Source organism: Equus caballus, chromosome 17 (assembly GCF_041296265.1).
Source record: "Equus caballus isolate H_3958 breed thoroughbred chromosome 17, TB-T2T, whole genome shotgun sequence".
Lineage (NCBI taxonomy): Eukaryota > Metazoa > Chordata > Mammalia > Perissodactyla > Equidae > Equus > Equus caballus.
The window spans coordinates 15,160,590-15,176,837 of record NC_091700.1 but is presented as its reverse complement, the minus strand read 5'-3'; the positions used below and the strand labels follow the sequence as shown (position 1 = coordinate 15,176,837).

The following is a 16,248-nucleotide window of genomic DNA, read 5'->3' as shown; positions in this document are numbered from 1 at the left end:
GATTGTGCATCCACATGCTTAGGAGGAGAGAGACAATAGGCTTTTAACCACCGCTTTTGTGCACTGGAGGAGAGAGTGTCAGAAAGCACCTATGGAAGAAAGGCCCCTTTGCTCTCAGCCGTGCCCTACATTGCTCTAGAGGTGGAAGGCACAAAGCACTGCCTCCATCCCTCAAGGGGAGACAAGGCACAAACCATCTTGCTTCCAGCTCTTTAGGAAGCTGAGAAAGAAGTCACTTTCCACAGTGCTCTTACAGCATATTGGGAACCTCTCATACACAGGCAGCTGAACGCCATTTCCTCCCAGCCCTTAACTCGCTGCTTTAGAACTTCTGCTTCTGCCACATTTCCCTCTTGCCAAGCCGGCTCAGGGGTAATGGCTACATCTTCCCCTTAAGCAATTGGGCCAAGGCCCAAATGATTGTGATTCCACAAGCTTAGGAGGATAGAGACAAGAGGCTTTTAACCAACTGTCCTTGTGCATTCGTGGAGAGAGTGTCAGAAAACCCCTATGTCAGAAAGGCCCATTTGCTCTCAACCATGCCGTATATTGCTTGAGAGGTGGATGGCACAAAGCACTGCCTCCGTCCCTCAAGCGGAGACAAGCCACAAACTGTCTTGCTTCCAGCTCTTTAGGAAGCTGAGAAAGAACTCACCTGCTGGATATGGTTGAACCAGGCACCTTAGAGGCTGGAAAAACCCGACAGCCATGCCGAAAGCACCCGCCGAACACTCTGGAACCACCACACAGACATCCCATAACGACCCAGCAGACTCACCGGAAGCACCCACCGGACACACCAGATCCACCTGGAACCACCCACTGGACACACTGGAAACATGAGTCTGACACACCAGAACCAACTTCCAGACATGCTGGAAGCACCTAACGGAAAGGCTGGAACCGTCTTCTGAACCTACCAGAACCACATGCCACATACTTCGGAACCACCTGTTGGATATCCCAGAACCAAGTACCAGATACACTGAAACCACCTCCCAAATACGCCAGAACCAGGTGCCAGACACGCCACAAACACCTGCCACACAAGCTGGAACCACCATCCTAACACACCAGAACAACCGGCTGGATACGCCAAAATCACCTGCCAGATACACCGGAACCAGGTCCTGGATACGCCAGTACCAATTTCTGGAAAAGGCTGGAAAATCTGCCAGACACGCCAGAATCACCCACCGGACATGTGGGAACTAATTGCAAGACAGGCCGGAACCAAAGCCAGGACACTCTGAAAGCATCAACCGGACAGGATGGAATCAGGTCCCAGACACACTGTTGCAACCTGCTGGACATGCCGGAACCACCTTTCGAATGTACCAGAACCATATGCCAGACACACAGGAACCACCTGCCAGACACCATGGAACCAACTGTCAGATACACCGGAACCAGGCTCCCAGTGTGCTGAAGCCACCTACCGAATATGCCAGAACCATGTGCCAGACACGCTGGAACCATGTGACGGATACACCAGAAACAGGTCCAGCACAGGCCAGAACCAGGTGCCGGACACACCTGAAACAGCTGCTGGACACACCTGAAACACCTGCTAGACCAGCTTGAACCACTTGACAGACAGTCTGGAACCACATGCTGGGCACACCAGAATCAGGTGCCCGACATGCCAGAACCACCTGCTGGACACGCCTGAAGCACCTGCCAGTCTTGTGAGAACCACCTGCCAAGAACTCCAGAAACAGGTGTTGCACACACCAAAACCAGGTGCTGGACATGAATGAACCACCTTAAAGAAATGCCAGAAGCAAGTCCCAGACACGAGTGAGTCACCTGCAAGACATGCCAGAACCAGGTGCCTGACATGCTGGAACCACCTGCCGCTCACGTCGAAATCACCTGCCGGATACGCCGGAACCATGTGCTGCACAGGCAGGAATCACATACCAGACATGCCGGGACCACCTGTTGGATATGCCAGAACCAGGTGCCTGATTCACTGAAACTACCTGCCAGGCACACAAGAACCAGGTGTCAGACAGGCCTCGACAACCGACTGGGCACGTTGAAATCACCTGCATGATACCCCGTAACCATGTGCCAGACAGAACGGGACCACCTGCCGGACACACCGGAGCCACCTCTCAGATATGCCAGAACCACATGTTGGACACGCCGGAACCATCTCCCGGACTGACCTGAACCACCTGCTGGACACGCCAAAATCACCTGCCTGATACGCTGGAACCAGGCACCTTGGATGCTGGAAAAACCTGGTAGACATGCCGTAACCACCCGCCACACACTCTGGAACCACCACACAGACATGCCAGAACGACCCGCCAGACACACTGGAAGCACCCACCAGACAAGCCAGAACCACCTGGAACCAAATGACGGACATGCTGGGACCATGACTCTGACACGCCAGAACCAACTCCCGCACATGCCTGAAGCACCCAACGGTCACGCCTGAGCCATCTTCCGAACGTACTAGAACCACATGCTAGACACTTCGGAACCACCTGCCAGACACTTCGGAACCATCTGTTGGATGTGCCGCACCCAGGTACCAGATACCCTGAGGCCACCTGCCGTATACGCCAGAATCAGGTGCCAGACATGCCACAAACACCTGCCATGGAGGCCGGAACCACCAGCATAACACATTGGAACAACCTGCTGGACACGCCAAAATCACCTGCCGGATACACCAGAACCAGGTCCTGGGTACACCAGAAGCAATTTCTGGAAAAGGCCGGAACAACCTGCCGGACACACCGGAATCACCCCTGGACATGCGGGAACCAACGGCCAGACATGCTGGAACCAACACCTGGACACTCTGAAAGTACCAACCGCACACGATGGAATCAGGTCCTGGACACATGGTAGCCACCTGATGGACACGCTGGAACCACATTCAGAGCGTACCGGAACCACATGCCAGACACGCAGGAACCACCTGCCAGAAACCATGGAACCCACTGTCAGATACGCCGGAACCAGGCACCCAGTACGCTGAAGCCACCTGCCGAATATGCCAGAACCATGTGCCAGCCACGCTGGAACCATGTGATGGATACACCAGAAACAGGTACAGCAGAGGCCAGAACCAGGTGCCTGAAATGCCAGAACCACCTGCTTGACACAGCTGAACCACCTGTCAGTCTTGTGAGAACCACTTGCCGGATACACCAGACGCAGGTGTCGCACATGCCAAAACCAGGTGCCAGACACATGTGAACCACCTGCCAGTCTTGTGAGTACCACCTGCCAGATACACCAGACACAGGTGTCGCACATGCCAAAACCAGGTGCCGACATGACGGAACCACCTGCAAAACATGCCAGAACCAGGTGCTGGACATGCTGGAACCACCTGCCGGACACGTCGAAATCCCCTGCCGCATACGCCGGAACCACATGTCACATGTGCTGGAATCGCCTACCAGACATGCCGGGACCACCTGTTGGATACGCCGGAACCAGGTGCCTGATTCACTGAAACTACCTGCCGGACACGCCAGAATCAGGTGTCGGACACGCATGGAAAACACACAGGATATGTCGAAATCACCTGCATGACATCCCATAACAATGTGCCAGAAAATAAAGTACCTAGGATGTGTGAAATCCTATTGAGGCGTATTCATATAATGCATTTATTATCATCTTTCTCGCTTTTTCTGTTTTATTGTTATAATTTTTTTTTTTTTTTTGAGGAAGATTAGCCCTGACTAACATCTACCACCAATCCTCCTCTTTTTGCTGAGGAAGACTGGCCCTGTGCTAACATCCATGCCCACCTTCCTCTACATTATATGTGGGACTCCTGCCACAAAATGTCTTCATGAGTGGTGCATAGGTCTGCACCCAGGATCTGAACCGGCAAACTCCAGGCCACTGAGGGAGAACATGTAAACCTAACCACTGTGCCACCAGGCCAGCCCCAAGTTTTCTGTCTTTTTAAAGCAATTTCAATTCTTGCATTTGTTTCACCAGCAGTGGTATCATCATCTTGGACAGTTCCTCCAGAGTCACAGTATCTAAAATTTGGAGCATTTCTGTTGCTTGTTTGGATAAGTGATGTCAGAATGTCTAGTAAATCTTCCCTAGGAGAACTGTCTAAAAGACGTCTCAATTTAGCAACTGCAGGGACATGTATATTCAACATTTCAATCGATAGTAGTTCATTTTTGTAGAACTCTTCTGATAATTCTCCCAGCTTCTCTTTAGTTTTACAGGTGTTGAAAAATCCCTCAAGTCAGTCCAACAGTTCCACTTTAATAGCAGGATATGACTTCTCTTTTAAATCTGTACCATCTGCAAACAGCACAGGCATGTGGTCAACAAAAGTGAGTGGGAATTGGGCTGGAGGTGGAGATCAAGAGTTTTTCCTGCCCACAATCTGAACCATCAGTGCCGCGGCCCCAATCCTGTGCAGTGGTGGCAGATCCTGAGTATTGCTGGCCAGGTAGGTCATGCTGGGGATGAGACTTAGGATGGTGCTCTGCAGCCCTCGAGCAGGCAGCTCCACACCAGCTGCCAGTTGCAAGTCCAGTCCACACTGAGTGCACATGGGGGAGCTTGGAAGCAGGAAGCCATCTGGGTGAGCAGCAGCAGGAAGTGGCTGAAGGAAAATTATGGGAAGATGAGGGGAGAAAATGTATAATAAATAAAGCTTGCCTTGTTATGCAGATAAATCTCTCAGTTAAAAAAATTCTCTAGGGGTTGGCCTGATGGTTCACTGGTTAAGTGTGCACATTCCACTTTGGTGGCCTGGGGTTCGCCGGTTCTGATCCCAGGTGCAGACATGGCACTACTTGGCACGCCAGGCTGTGGCAGGTGTCCCACACATAAAGCAGAGGAAGATGGGCGTGGATGCTAGCTCAGGGCCAGTCTTCCTCAGCAAAAAGAGGAGGATTGGCAGCAGTTAGCTCAGGGCTAATCTTTCTCAAAAAAAAAAAAATTCTGTAGGGGCTGGCCTGGTGGCACACGGGTTAAATTCACACATTCTGCTTTGATGGCCTGGGGTTCACCAGTTCAGATCCCAGGTGCGGACCTACACAACACTTATCAAGCCATGCTGTGGCAGGCATCCCACGTATAAAGTAGAGGAGGATGAGCATGGATGTTAGCTCAGGGCCTATCTTTTTAAGCAAAAAGAGGAGGGTTGGTGGGGAATGTTAGCTCAGGGCTAATCTTCCTCAAAAAAAAATTCTCTAAGAGTCATTCTCTTTCTGGTGCCGATGCTTTTACTAATGGAAATTTCCTTTAGAAACATAAATTTCCTTTCCAAAGAGGAAGTCTATCCTTCATTTAAAGCAGTCAAGGTGGAGATCAAGAGTTTTTCCTGCATCTGCTGGCTCTCGATTGCTTTTGGCTCCAAATAATTTGTATGTCAAAGTACCATACTTTGGGCATCTTCAGCATTCCTTCAAGAAGAAACAACTTGTTCTTGGAAGTCTCTGTCTCCTCCCCAACCCAGATGCACTCAAGCTGTTAGGGGCCAACAGCAAACAGGGTTCTGCCTCAAGAAGCTTTGGGGAAGCCTCTTCACCCTCAAAGGCCTGAGACACACTAGAGGGATAGATCACTGCAGGTTCTTCAGCCATTGAAAATAATATAAACAGCTCCATTCTCATAAATTTAACAACTTGAAAACAAGGAACAACTTACCAAAAATTTCAAACTAACAAAACTCAACCAAGATGATAGTATTTTCCTCAATCGGGCGCTGCTAGCCAAGCTTTTTGCCACAAAACTCAAGACTTGGATTCATGCGACACACCTGAAGAAAGCACAAACTCTGGGGGGAACTGCACATCATTTGGTGACTTAAAAATAAAGATTTCTCCAAATGGAAGCAGACAGTATCTGATGCGAAGGTTTCCAAGGTGTCTGGACCAGGTCTGTTGGAAGTTTGTCTGCCAAACCTTTGAGGATGACATGACACTTCAGATCATCTCCAATGCCTCTGATCTTGATAACATGCAAACTTCAGGTAAAAAGTGCCAGAGAGTTCTCCCTCCTCTCACTCCGTGTTCCTCAAATGTGGCCACAATAGGTTTCCAATCTGTGTGTTTTTCCTCCAACCTGGGACATGACTCCCAGAGAAGCTCCTTCCTGGCATCGAGGGACGAGAGGCTACTGAAACTGGAAAAATCTGACTGCAGATCAACAGTGCTTTCAGAGAAAGATCGAAATCAAAATGGGGACATGTGAAAGTTAATAAACGGAAACGTAGTTGAAATAGTGTTGGAAGGCTAATAGAGGGAGTTCTCATGCCCTATGTCAAAGGCGCAGTGCAACAGGAAGAATAAAGACTTTCTCTTCCTGACCAGTCAGAAACTAACCCAAGGAGAGACAGTCACAACTCTGCCGATGAAAAGCCACTGCCCTCAAGACTGTGTCCAATAGCCCCCACAGTTTTCCCCACTCTGAGATAAAAGAGCTTCTCCTCTCTTCCTTGCTGGGTGCTCCTGCATGGCTTGCCATGGTTGCACACTCCAAATGGCTATTCTTCGCTAATCCCAGATAAACCAATTTTTGCCAGAGAAATAACTGGCTGTCTATTTGTTTAAGGGCAAGACTTGTTAATAAGCAAGAGATGTAGAGAGAACATTTGATACAATCCAACTCCTGTTTGTCATAAAATTTTCTAGCAAGTTTGAAATAGATGGAAACTACTTTCACTTGTTGAAGGTCATCTACAGAAAATGCACAGTTGACTTCATGCTTAACAGGGAAACACTAAATGATTCTCCCCACAATAAGGAACAAGGAAAGGAATACCACTTTCACTACTCTTATTCAACAAAATACTGAAGCTTCTGGCAATAACAGAAGTAAAGGAAATAAAAGCCATAGAGTTTAGAAAGGAAAAAATGTAACCATTCCTAGTTTCATTGTTGTCTGTGTAAAAAAACTCTGGGAATCTCCAAAAAAAAAAAAAAAAAATCAGAACTAATACGTGAGTACAAAAAGTTCACCAAGTACAAAGTACAAGATCAACACACAAAAGACAATTTTATTTCTACAACTAATGATGAACCTGCAGATGATAAACTTGAAAATGCTGTATTATTTAAAACCACTCCGAAGAACATGAAATATTCAGGCATAAATTCAAGAACATGTGTACAGGATCTGATGCTGAAAATTATAAAATACCGATTACAGTGATTAAAGAAGATGCAAATAAATTGAGAGCCTTACTATTGTCAAAGACAAATGCAGCAGAAATTAGTTAAAGTGGTGAAAGCAGATTTTATTCAGTAACAGCTGACAGAAGCTGAGCTGCGCTCAGATTTGTACGGAGGTGAATCTAGAATTTTAAAGAGGGAATGAAGGAGCAGGGTTCAGGGGCTCAGTAGAGTCAAAGAAGTGAAAAAGTACAAAGGTTGGTCAGCGTAACTGTGATTAGACCCACTGTGTTCGTTACTTTGCAGTTATCAAAGTTAGGATTCTATCCTCACTCAGAAGTTGAGAGAAAGAGGCTCTATCTGTCTTAATGATCGTATTTCAAAGGAGTGGCTCTTAGGTCCTTTAGAGAATTGTGAGAGATACATATCTACAGTTGTAAGCCCTCTTTAGTAAATACTCTAAGAAGGGGGATCAGAGGCCTATAATTGGGTGTTGACTAAAATAAATAGCAAATTTTTCTGTCAGCTTTGAGCTCTCAGGAAGGCATTTTAATGGTGGGCTGGAGTCATTCCGGTTACACAGACTCATGCAGCTAGAAGCCACGCCAGAGTCTGGTTGAGTCTCCTCCTGGTGTGGGGGTTTGGAAGGAGTTGTTATGTGCTGAGAATTCTGCAGTCCTCACCATGTTACTGGATAGAATAATGAGTACAGGTCTCAATTATCCCCAAATTGATCTATAGGTCTAATATTATTCTAATAAAAATTCCACCACAGTTTGTAGACAGAGACACCTTTTTCTAAAATTTATATAGAAAGGCACATAGCTGAGAGTAGCTAAAACAATCATGACAGGAAGAATAATGCGGCAGTAAACACTTTAACAATATTTAGTATTGCCTTGTACATACTGTAATCACAGCATCATCATTTTCATTGTAGGACAGCTACATAAATCAATGGAACAGAGTAGAGAATCCAGAAATGGACCACAGAGTTATACCCTAGTGATCTCTGACACCAAGAGTGAACCTTAATGTAAATTATGGACTTTGAGTGATAATGATGTGCCTATGTATGTTCATCAATTGTGAAAAGTATACTACTCTGATGAGGGATATTGACAACAGAAAGGTTATGCACATGTGGGGGCAAGGACTATATGAGAACACTGTGTATTTCATTAAATTTTGCTGTAAATGTAAAACTGCTCTAAAAAATAACATCCATTGATTTTTTAATAGGCAATACAAGAATACCTTGTAGTGATAAAACTGATCATTATTTTAGCTGTGATGGATACACAAACTTGCACATCTGATAAAATTGTACAGAACTAAATACACAGGAACAAATTAGTACAAGTAAAACTGGAGAAATCTGAATAAGATAGTGGATTGCATCAATGCCAACAAGCTGGCTGTGGTATCGTCCTATAGTTTTGCAGAATGTTATCATTGTAAGGAACTGGGTAAAGTGTACACTGGAACTTTTGGAGTTATTCCTTACAGCAGTGTAGAATCTACAACGATCACACTATAAATTTCAATTAAAAATAGTTGGCAAATGGAAAGTCAGTCTATGTTTTAAGTTAGGAAGTTTCATTAAATGGTCAGTCCCATTACTTTATAAATTGAATACAATGCCAATAAAAATTTTAACGAGCTTTTATGTTGAGTTAGATAAATGATCCTACATGGAAAAAATAAACACATAAGCTAAGCTAGGAAAATATGGACCAGGAAGAACTCTGAGGGAGGAGCTGCTCTATCACACGTTAAAAATATTGCAGAGACTGTAATGCGACAGGAGAGGATTGTTGCATGCACAAGAAGAGGAGAGAAGGGAAAGGGAGGGGAGAGGGTGGCAGAGTTCAGGAGAGTGGGGGAGGGGTGGCCTGATTGGAAGTTGTTGACACGGGGAAGCCGGAGCTCACTAAGTAGAAGGCAGGCACCCTATGTGATGGTTTAGGGAGCATATGTGGCTTTCTCTGGCGGTCCTGTGTTGAAAGCAGAACGAGAGTTTTGGAAACTGGCAGTTACTGACCAAGTGCTGACTGTTCTGTGCTGAATGCTGCAGGGGCTGTGATTTGGCTTCTTGGGATGTTTGCTTCCCACGTTGGGGGTCAGAGTTATACTGTCATAAATGCTCTGGCCTTTGTCCATTTGTATATTCAGTCTCAAAAAAACAGTCGGTGCACAAATTCATCAGTTAGCTCGTCATTAAAAAATCGTCTCTTGGAAAGTTAAACCTTCGAAAGTTAAAAAGATGAAAATGGTAAAAAGATGAAAGACGCCAAATAAGTTTTATAGATAAATATGAAGAAATTGAATAAGAATCTCAAAATAAAATATCCAGCAGTGAAGTAAATTTACTTGAGAATATATCATGCAAACTATGTTTAAGTAGAGTGTCATTTTTATTATCAGCATAGGAGAAAAGATGAGTTATGGAAGGGATTCTGCTCGTGCTCAGTTATTTCCTTTATTTAACATTAAATCTTGAATAAAGTATAATGTCAAGCTGACTCATTTACTCCTTCATTTTAAAAGCTGAAGACTATTTCCTTGGTTTTTAAATAATGAGGTGTAAATAAGGGGGTGAGGTGTTGAAAATAACTTCCACTGAGATTGACAGTAGCAATTGCTCTTGATTTTTTTGAGAGTCGTGGGGTCGCCCATCAAAGCAGGAATGCTATTTATGTTCAGAAATTAAGAATCTGAATTTTATTAGAAATTTTGACTTTTATACACCCTCAAAAAGTAAACTTAGGAATTTATTTGAATTTTTAGCTCTGTTGAGGTATGAGTAATAGACAAAAAATGCACACGTTTTCTATATGTGTATTGATTAGTTTGGACATATGCATACACCCATCATATCATCCCCACAACCAAGTGCTGAACACATCCATGACCTCCAAAACTTTCCTTGTGATTTTTGTGTGTTTTTTTAAGCTTAGGAATTTCATGGATTTTAACCTAATGCTCAGATAAAAGAGGGAGAAGATGAGGTGTACATTGTTTCATTATGGTACCTTAAGACATAGACTGTCAACATACACATGACTTCTGAAAAGCAACATTTATTACTTTCACAATGAAATATTTTCTCCTATTTCCTTCAAATATATGGCCTTCTTATTCTACCCCCCACCCACTTCCTTTTTGAGTAGGGACTCAGGAGAAATTTCCAATGGTACTAACAAACAGGGTCCAAGGGGTGGCTGCCCCTCAGCCCTGCAGGCTTTTCCCCTGTGAGAAGCGACCACTTTGCACGTGTGTGAGCCAGTGTGGAACAGGACAGAGTATGTCTGCAGACTGGTTCAGCCTGCCCAGCCCCTTTGCTGCTTCTAACCTATGGCCACGAAAAAGGCTAAATGGAGGGAAATTAAACTTTGATGTGTTGATGATTGAAAAGGAAAGTGCCTTGCTCTCTAAGGGATAAAGTCATTTGGAGGAAAATCAAATAACTATCATAGTTATTTTTTCCTATCTTATTTTTCCACTGAAGCCACTAGATATTTCAATCTTTCTGACTTCCTAACAGAATCCAGTAGTACTTTCCTTTTCTAAGGCCAATGAACTGTTATGTAAGGGGCTTCTCTTGCTTTTTCCAAACCCTCCTGGGATTCTGTTTATCTACTGTTCGTTTTCCACCCCCTGCTTTTCAGATTGCTTTGTTCACTGTCCTTGTAAAATAAATGTGGCTCATTAAAATAAGCAGCATTAATATGTATCTCTTTCACTGCATTTTATCTAATAAATATGCTGAAGACTTTCTGTATTCTGCATGTGAATCCTTTGTTGAATATTGGAACTGGGACAATCTCTTCGCATCCTGTGACTTGCAAATTCCCTCTTGTAATGTGTCTTATGATGAACCGAAAGCCTAAATTTTAATGAATCCCAGTTTACTGATATTTCTTGTATGGAGAGTGTGTGTGTGTCTTCTTTGAGAAGTTTTTTCTACCCTGTGGTCCCGAGGATGTTCTCTTATGTTGTCTTCTAGAAGTTTCATTATTTTACCTTTCCCCTTTAGGTCAAAGTGTCCAGGAATTGAGCTTTGTGTGTTGTGAGGGTAGGGCTCAAGGTTTCCTTTACATCCATATGCCCGTCTCTACGAGTAATAACAGGCAGCATTGGGACAGGTGGACACAAGCCTGGGAGTTAGGGGTCCTGTATTCTCAGCCTTACCCTCCCTTTAAAGCACCCTCTGAACGTGGGCAGGTGATTTTCCCAGTTCTCCCTCCTCTCAGACTCCTTCCTTCCTCTCTTCCTCCTATCCTTCATTCCTCCCTCCCTCGCTCCCTCCATTCTTTCTTTCCTTCCTTCCTTCCATCTATCCACCCAAGCATCTGTCCAGGTATCAATCTGTCCAACTGTCCTCCTGCCTGTTCGCCTGTTTGTCCTTCTTCTCTCCTTCCATCCTCTTTCCTCCCATCTCTCAACTTCTCTTCCTTGTCTTTGTTCTTCCTGCTTTCCCTGTGACCCTCCATTTGTCCACTCTTCCTCTGTCCATCCAGGTATCCCCTCTATCTGTGCCTCTACCTGTCTCTTTGTTGTGTGTCTCTCTTCTTCAAGCACACTGTCTCTCTTGGGTTCATCTCGCTCACAGGCTCGAACATCCCTCTACTCACACAATCCCTCCTTCTGTCACTCACATTTATGGCTCACCTGTGAATGGTTGTCCTGGGACAGCCACTGTTGGAGTACAGAGGAGCCTGTGGGGCTTCACCCACTGTGTGGGGTCTCTGTGTCTCCCAGATGACAGCCCTTTCCACAGCTCCTGAGCTGGGCAGCATGTTCCTGCCTACTTCCTCATTGCTTGAGCAACCAGAAGACACCACAGGCCTAGGGGGCCCCTCTTCCTTCCCCAGAGGAGCTCTCCAGCCCCACACCTCAACTGACCAATTCTTACTGGGCAGCTGGGAAGCCGAGGTGTGCAATTCTGCTTTGAGGGCAAGCATGCTGATCACAAGGATTAGACCAATATTTCAATCTGATGCAGCCCTCAGAGAGCCCCTGGTCTTGTGAAAGTCACAGAAAATTCTAATACAAGGTGGGATGCTTTGAGGAGAAGCACCTGGCATCCTTTGGGTGGGAAGAGCTCTCTGGAGGGAGTTTTGCCCAATTGGGGTCTTTAAGAAGGAGTAGGAGTTATATAGGGAAATAAGGTGTGGAGCGTGTTCCTGGCAGAGGAAATTGCATGAGCAATGGCCCTGTAGGCAAAAACAGCATAGTGTACGGGAGAAGTGACAGGAATTTGGTTTGCCTGAAGCACAAAGCCTAACCCTGAGTGAATGCATCAATGAGGCTGAAGAGTCAGCAGGAGCCAGATGTGCAAGGGCTTTGAGTGCCAGGTCAAGAAGTTTGAACTTAACCCTGAAGGCCTTAGGGAGCCATGGGTGATGCTAGAGCAGGAGTGTTCTAGTGAGATCTTCATTTCAGAAAAATGCTTCTAATGTTCAAGGCAGAGAACATCCTTTAGACAATGCATCCAGTGAGCATGTTAGGGTGTTGGTTCCGGTGAGAAAAGATCAGACCTACCTGGGACGTGAATGAACAGAAGGAATGCATTGAGGAGCAATCTGTAGGTGCAATTGGTGTTACCGGCAGGGGAGGGAGGAGGAGCTGAGAGATATGCTGGCTTCAACTTGGATGAGCGCAGCATTGGGTGGTGGTTCCACTGGGAGCAAAGGCAACAGATGATACTGAGTTCAGGACTCTGATCTGGTCTCAGCCCAGCTCTCAGTGATGGCCATCTCTCTCCCTCTCTTCTTGCAGCCAAGGGGCACGACCTGAAGGCCCTCACACTCAACTCCACCATCTCCAACATCCAGTATTTGACAGACATGAGCAAGAGCTCAGCCACATTGAACTCCACTGAGAGAGTCCTGCAGCACCTGATGAGACCCTGGTGCCAGCAGCTCCCGGCAGGATGTGTCCCAGCCAGCCGCACCCCACCTGCTGTCTCTCCTGCTCATCCTCCTCCTGCCTCCTCCCCTGCTTGGATCCTTGTTCAAGAAGAGCAGCCTGGGTCCCTTGTCTTGGGCTGTAGACTGATCTCCCTCAGGGAAGTCCCTTTTCTGAGCATATGAGAGTCATGAACACTTTCGGTGACCACCGCAGTTTTCACTCTTGCCACTGACTGCCAATTTGCTCCTCCCTCCCTCTGGCCCCCATTATCAGAGGATTCAGGACATCTCTCTAGAGTCCCCACATTCCTCTCTCCCCGGGCCTGCGGAGGAAGGGGCAGCCTCCAGCATGGAAGCTGTCTGCACCTACCACCCTGACCCCATGGCTCATGATGGAGAGTGTGACAGAGACCCCATGTGACAGAGAGCAGCATTCCTGGGTGCTGAACCAGCTGATCCACCATGTGACCCCGAGGGACCTCTACTCCCTGGTCAGCGACAGCCTTTTTGTCAGTTGTGAGTGTTTGTGCTGAGCTGGATTGACAGTGATCATTACTTATGCCTGTTCTGCTTTATTTCCTCTCTAACAAGTCAGCCCAGGTTCTGAGTGGGGGACACAGAAACCGCATATGTAAAAAGTTTCAGCTTACAAATGGAGACTATGTAAATGGATTTGTTGATCCCAATAAAAAAAAATGTGAACTATCTCACTATTAATTTTTATATAGATTGCCTGGACAGATGGTAATATCTTGGTTATAATGGGTTTAAATATACCATTAAAAATTAGTTTCACTTGTTTATTTTTACTTTTTTAAATGTCAGTATTTAAAAAAAGTTTAAATTTCATTAGATAGAGTGTGAAATTCTACTGTTGGACAGCACTGTTCAAGACGTGAAAATAAAGCCCAGAGAAAGTGGTTAGGGACAATTTTTCCAAGGAAAGGAGTCAATCTGACCCACGTGGCAACATGCAGAAAACAGTCTCATACACACATACATACACACACACACACTTAGTAAGCAAGACCAACATCATCATAGAGTTGAACCACTACTTCTCAAGTGGCAAGAGCTTGCAGTCCTACATTGCTCTAAGTGGACGAACCTCAGGAAAGGAGCCAGGAGTCAAGAAAATTTACCAACCAGGAAGATCTAAAACCAGAGAGTAAAGGTCAGGATCTTTGGTGAAGTTCCCAGCGGCGGATTCTGTTAGAGACTCAATACGTTAGTGAGAACTTTGCAAGAAGGGTTGTTACAGAACTCACCTATCCTTTCCTATGTAAAAGTACACAAGTTTTGTAAAGAATACTAGCTCCTGCCAATCAACGAAAAGATGGTAGAACACGAATATCGCCCTTGTAAATCACTCCTGGATTAGTGAGCCAGTCAGGGAACAGATGACAGTGGATTGAGCTGGACCTCGTTAGGCTGATTCTGACTTCATGACCATCCTGTGGATTGTCTCATGCCAGGAACTCTAAAACATGCTGTCCCCACCACTCTTTTGCCACCAAGGTCCACCAACCAGACCTTGCTGACAAATGCCCTGGCTGGGCCCCTTCTGACCACACCTGGAGGACTCTCCCCAAATCCTACTCCGTCACGGCGCTCTTCCACCTGCCACTGGCCAGGGAGGCATTTCCTCCAAGGCTGACACTCTGTGTGCCCAGCTCTGGGAATGACACGTCTCCCTCAAGTGAAGAAAAGGATCTGAGTCAGAGCCTGTGGGCTGCAGCCATTAGGACAAGGCCTGGGGTTTGCTGCCAGACAGAAGAGAACCTGTGGTGGGTGTGGGTCCCAGGGTTCAAGAAGCCCCCGTGATTCCTGGATAGAATCCCAGAAGACGATGCAGGACGGAGGAGGGATGCTTGGGTGTGATTGTCCTTGGGAATGTCCATAGGGAGGCGGATCTGCCATTGGTAATGCCTTCAACAGTGTTGCTCATTCATCGATTCATCCTGTCTCAGGGAGTGCTGTCTACATCCTTCCAGCCCCTAGTCTCCCGTCTGGAGCAAACAGACAGCGTCAGAAGAACATTTACATTTCATTTGTAATGTATGCGTACAGGGCATGCAATGTGCTGGATGTTGCAAGTGTTTTGAAACATTAACTCCTTTAGCACTCTCCATATCCTCACAAATTAGGTATGCTTATCCTTCTTGCCAACAACAGATGAAGAAACTGAGGCACCAATGAGGTAAGTACTTTGCCCTCTACCAATATCTAGGAAGTGATTGAGGTGGAATTTGAACCTAAGTTGTGGCTCCATATTCTCTGCTCTTAACCATGTTCTTTGCTCCCTATGACTTCACACCATGAAGACGTTGGCTCAGTGTATCCATTTTCTTGTTACACCCGGTAGCCCCACTCTTTGATCTCTGTCTGAAAAAGATGCTATTCGCATCAAAACTGTTGCACATACACAACCAAAATGACTTCTCCCCATATCCCATGTCCTGGAAAATACATAGAGAACATTTCAAAACATTTCTTGCCCAGGCTGGGAGTGCTTCTGGGAAATCCCACTGTTCCTGTAAGAAGCCAAGGGCAGGCTGGGAGCTGTGTCTTAGGGGAAAGGTGAGATCAGGAGATACTATGGGGTTACAAAATGGATGGGGGACCTCAGCAGGAATTGACTTCAGGATCTGGTGGTGTTTCAAGCTGGGTGCTAATTTTCTGGCTTTGGGTGTAGGGGCTGGTGCCGCATTCCAGGGAGAGGCCAGTCTCCCTGTGTTCTTGGGGAAACCAGACCCTTGAAAGCAAGGGAATGAGAATTTCCTTTCACAATGGACTTGGGAGGGGAAACATTCAGCCCAGAAGAGACAGTCATGATCCTGAGGAAACCAGAAGAAGCTGCCTCCTCGTCCACCAAGCAGAAAGCCCTCCTTCATGGACTCACTTTATCCAGATGAGACCAAGGAGGAGGACATCATGAGATGCCCTTGCAGGTGGGAGACCTGTGACAGTGGAGCCTGTGCCTGGGAGGCTCTGAAAGGCATCATAGGGGTGACATTTGCTGTCAGCAGGGTGCCAGATGAGAGGCACGCCTGCCTGTGTCTGGGAACAGTTTGAGTGTCAGGGAGAAGGCACCGCTGGCGCAGAGGCTCACAGGAAGAAGTGGGTCTGACCAGACAATGTCCGAAAGAGGGCAGTGTAGCTGGAAGGAGCCTGAGAAGGGAGAGGAGGGTAGATGGGGACAGGCAGGG

General features: G+C 46.3%; 1 protein-coding gene across 37 annotated transcripts in view; it reads left to right on the top strand.

Moving 5' to 3' along the window:
* The window catches only part of LOC138918311 (ral guanine nucleotide dissociation stimulator-like), a 166,743-nt gene that overhangs the window by 140,036 nt on the left and 10,459 nt on the right, over window positions 1-16,248 (top strand). For 27 of the 37 annotated variants that reach the window (XR_011427517.1, XR_011427521.1, XR_011427518.1 and 24 more), the window contains one exon: window positions 12,909-13,828. The gene's annotated coding sequence lies outside the window, so the exon portion shown is untranslated. Of the gene's footprint in view, window positions 1-12,908; window positions 15,240-16,248 lie in introns of those variants that run through there. The other 10 variants (XM_070239332.1, XM_070239330.1, XM_070239333.1 and 7 more) reach the window with 1 other exon arrangement.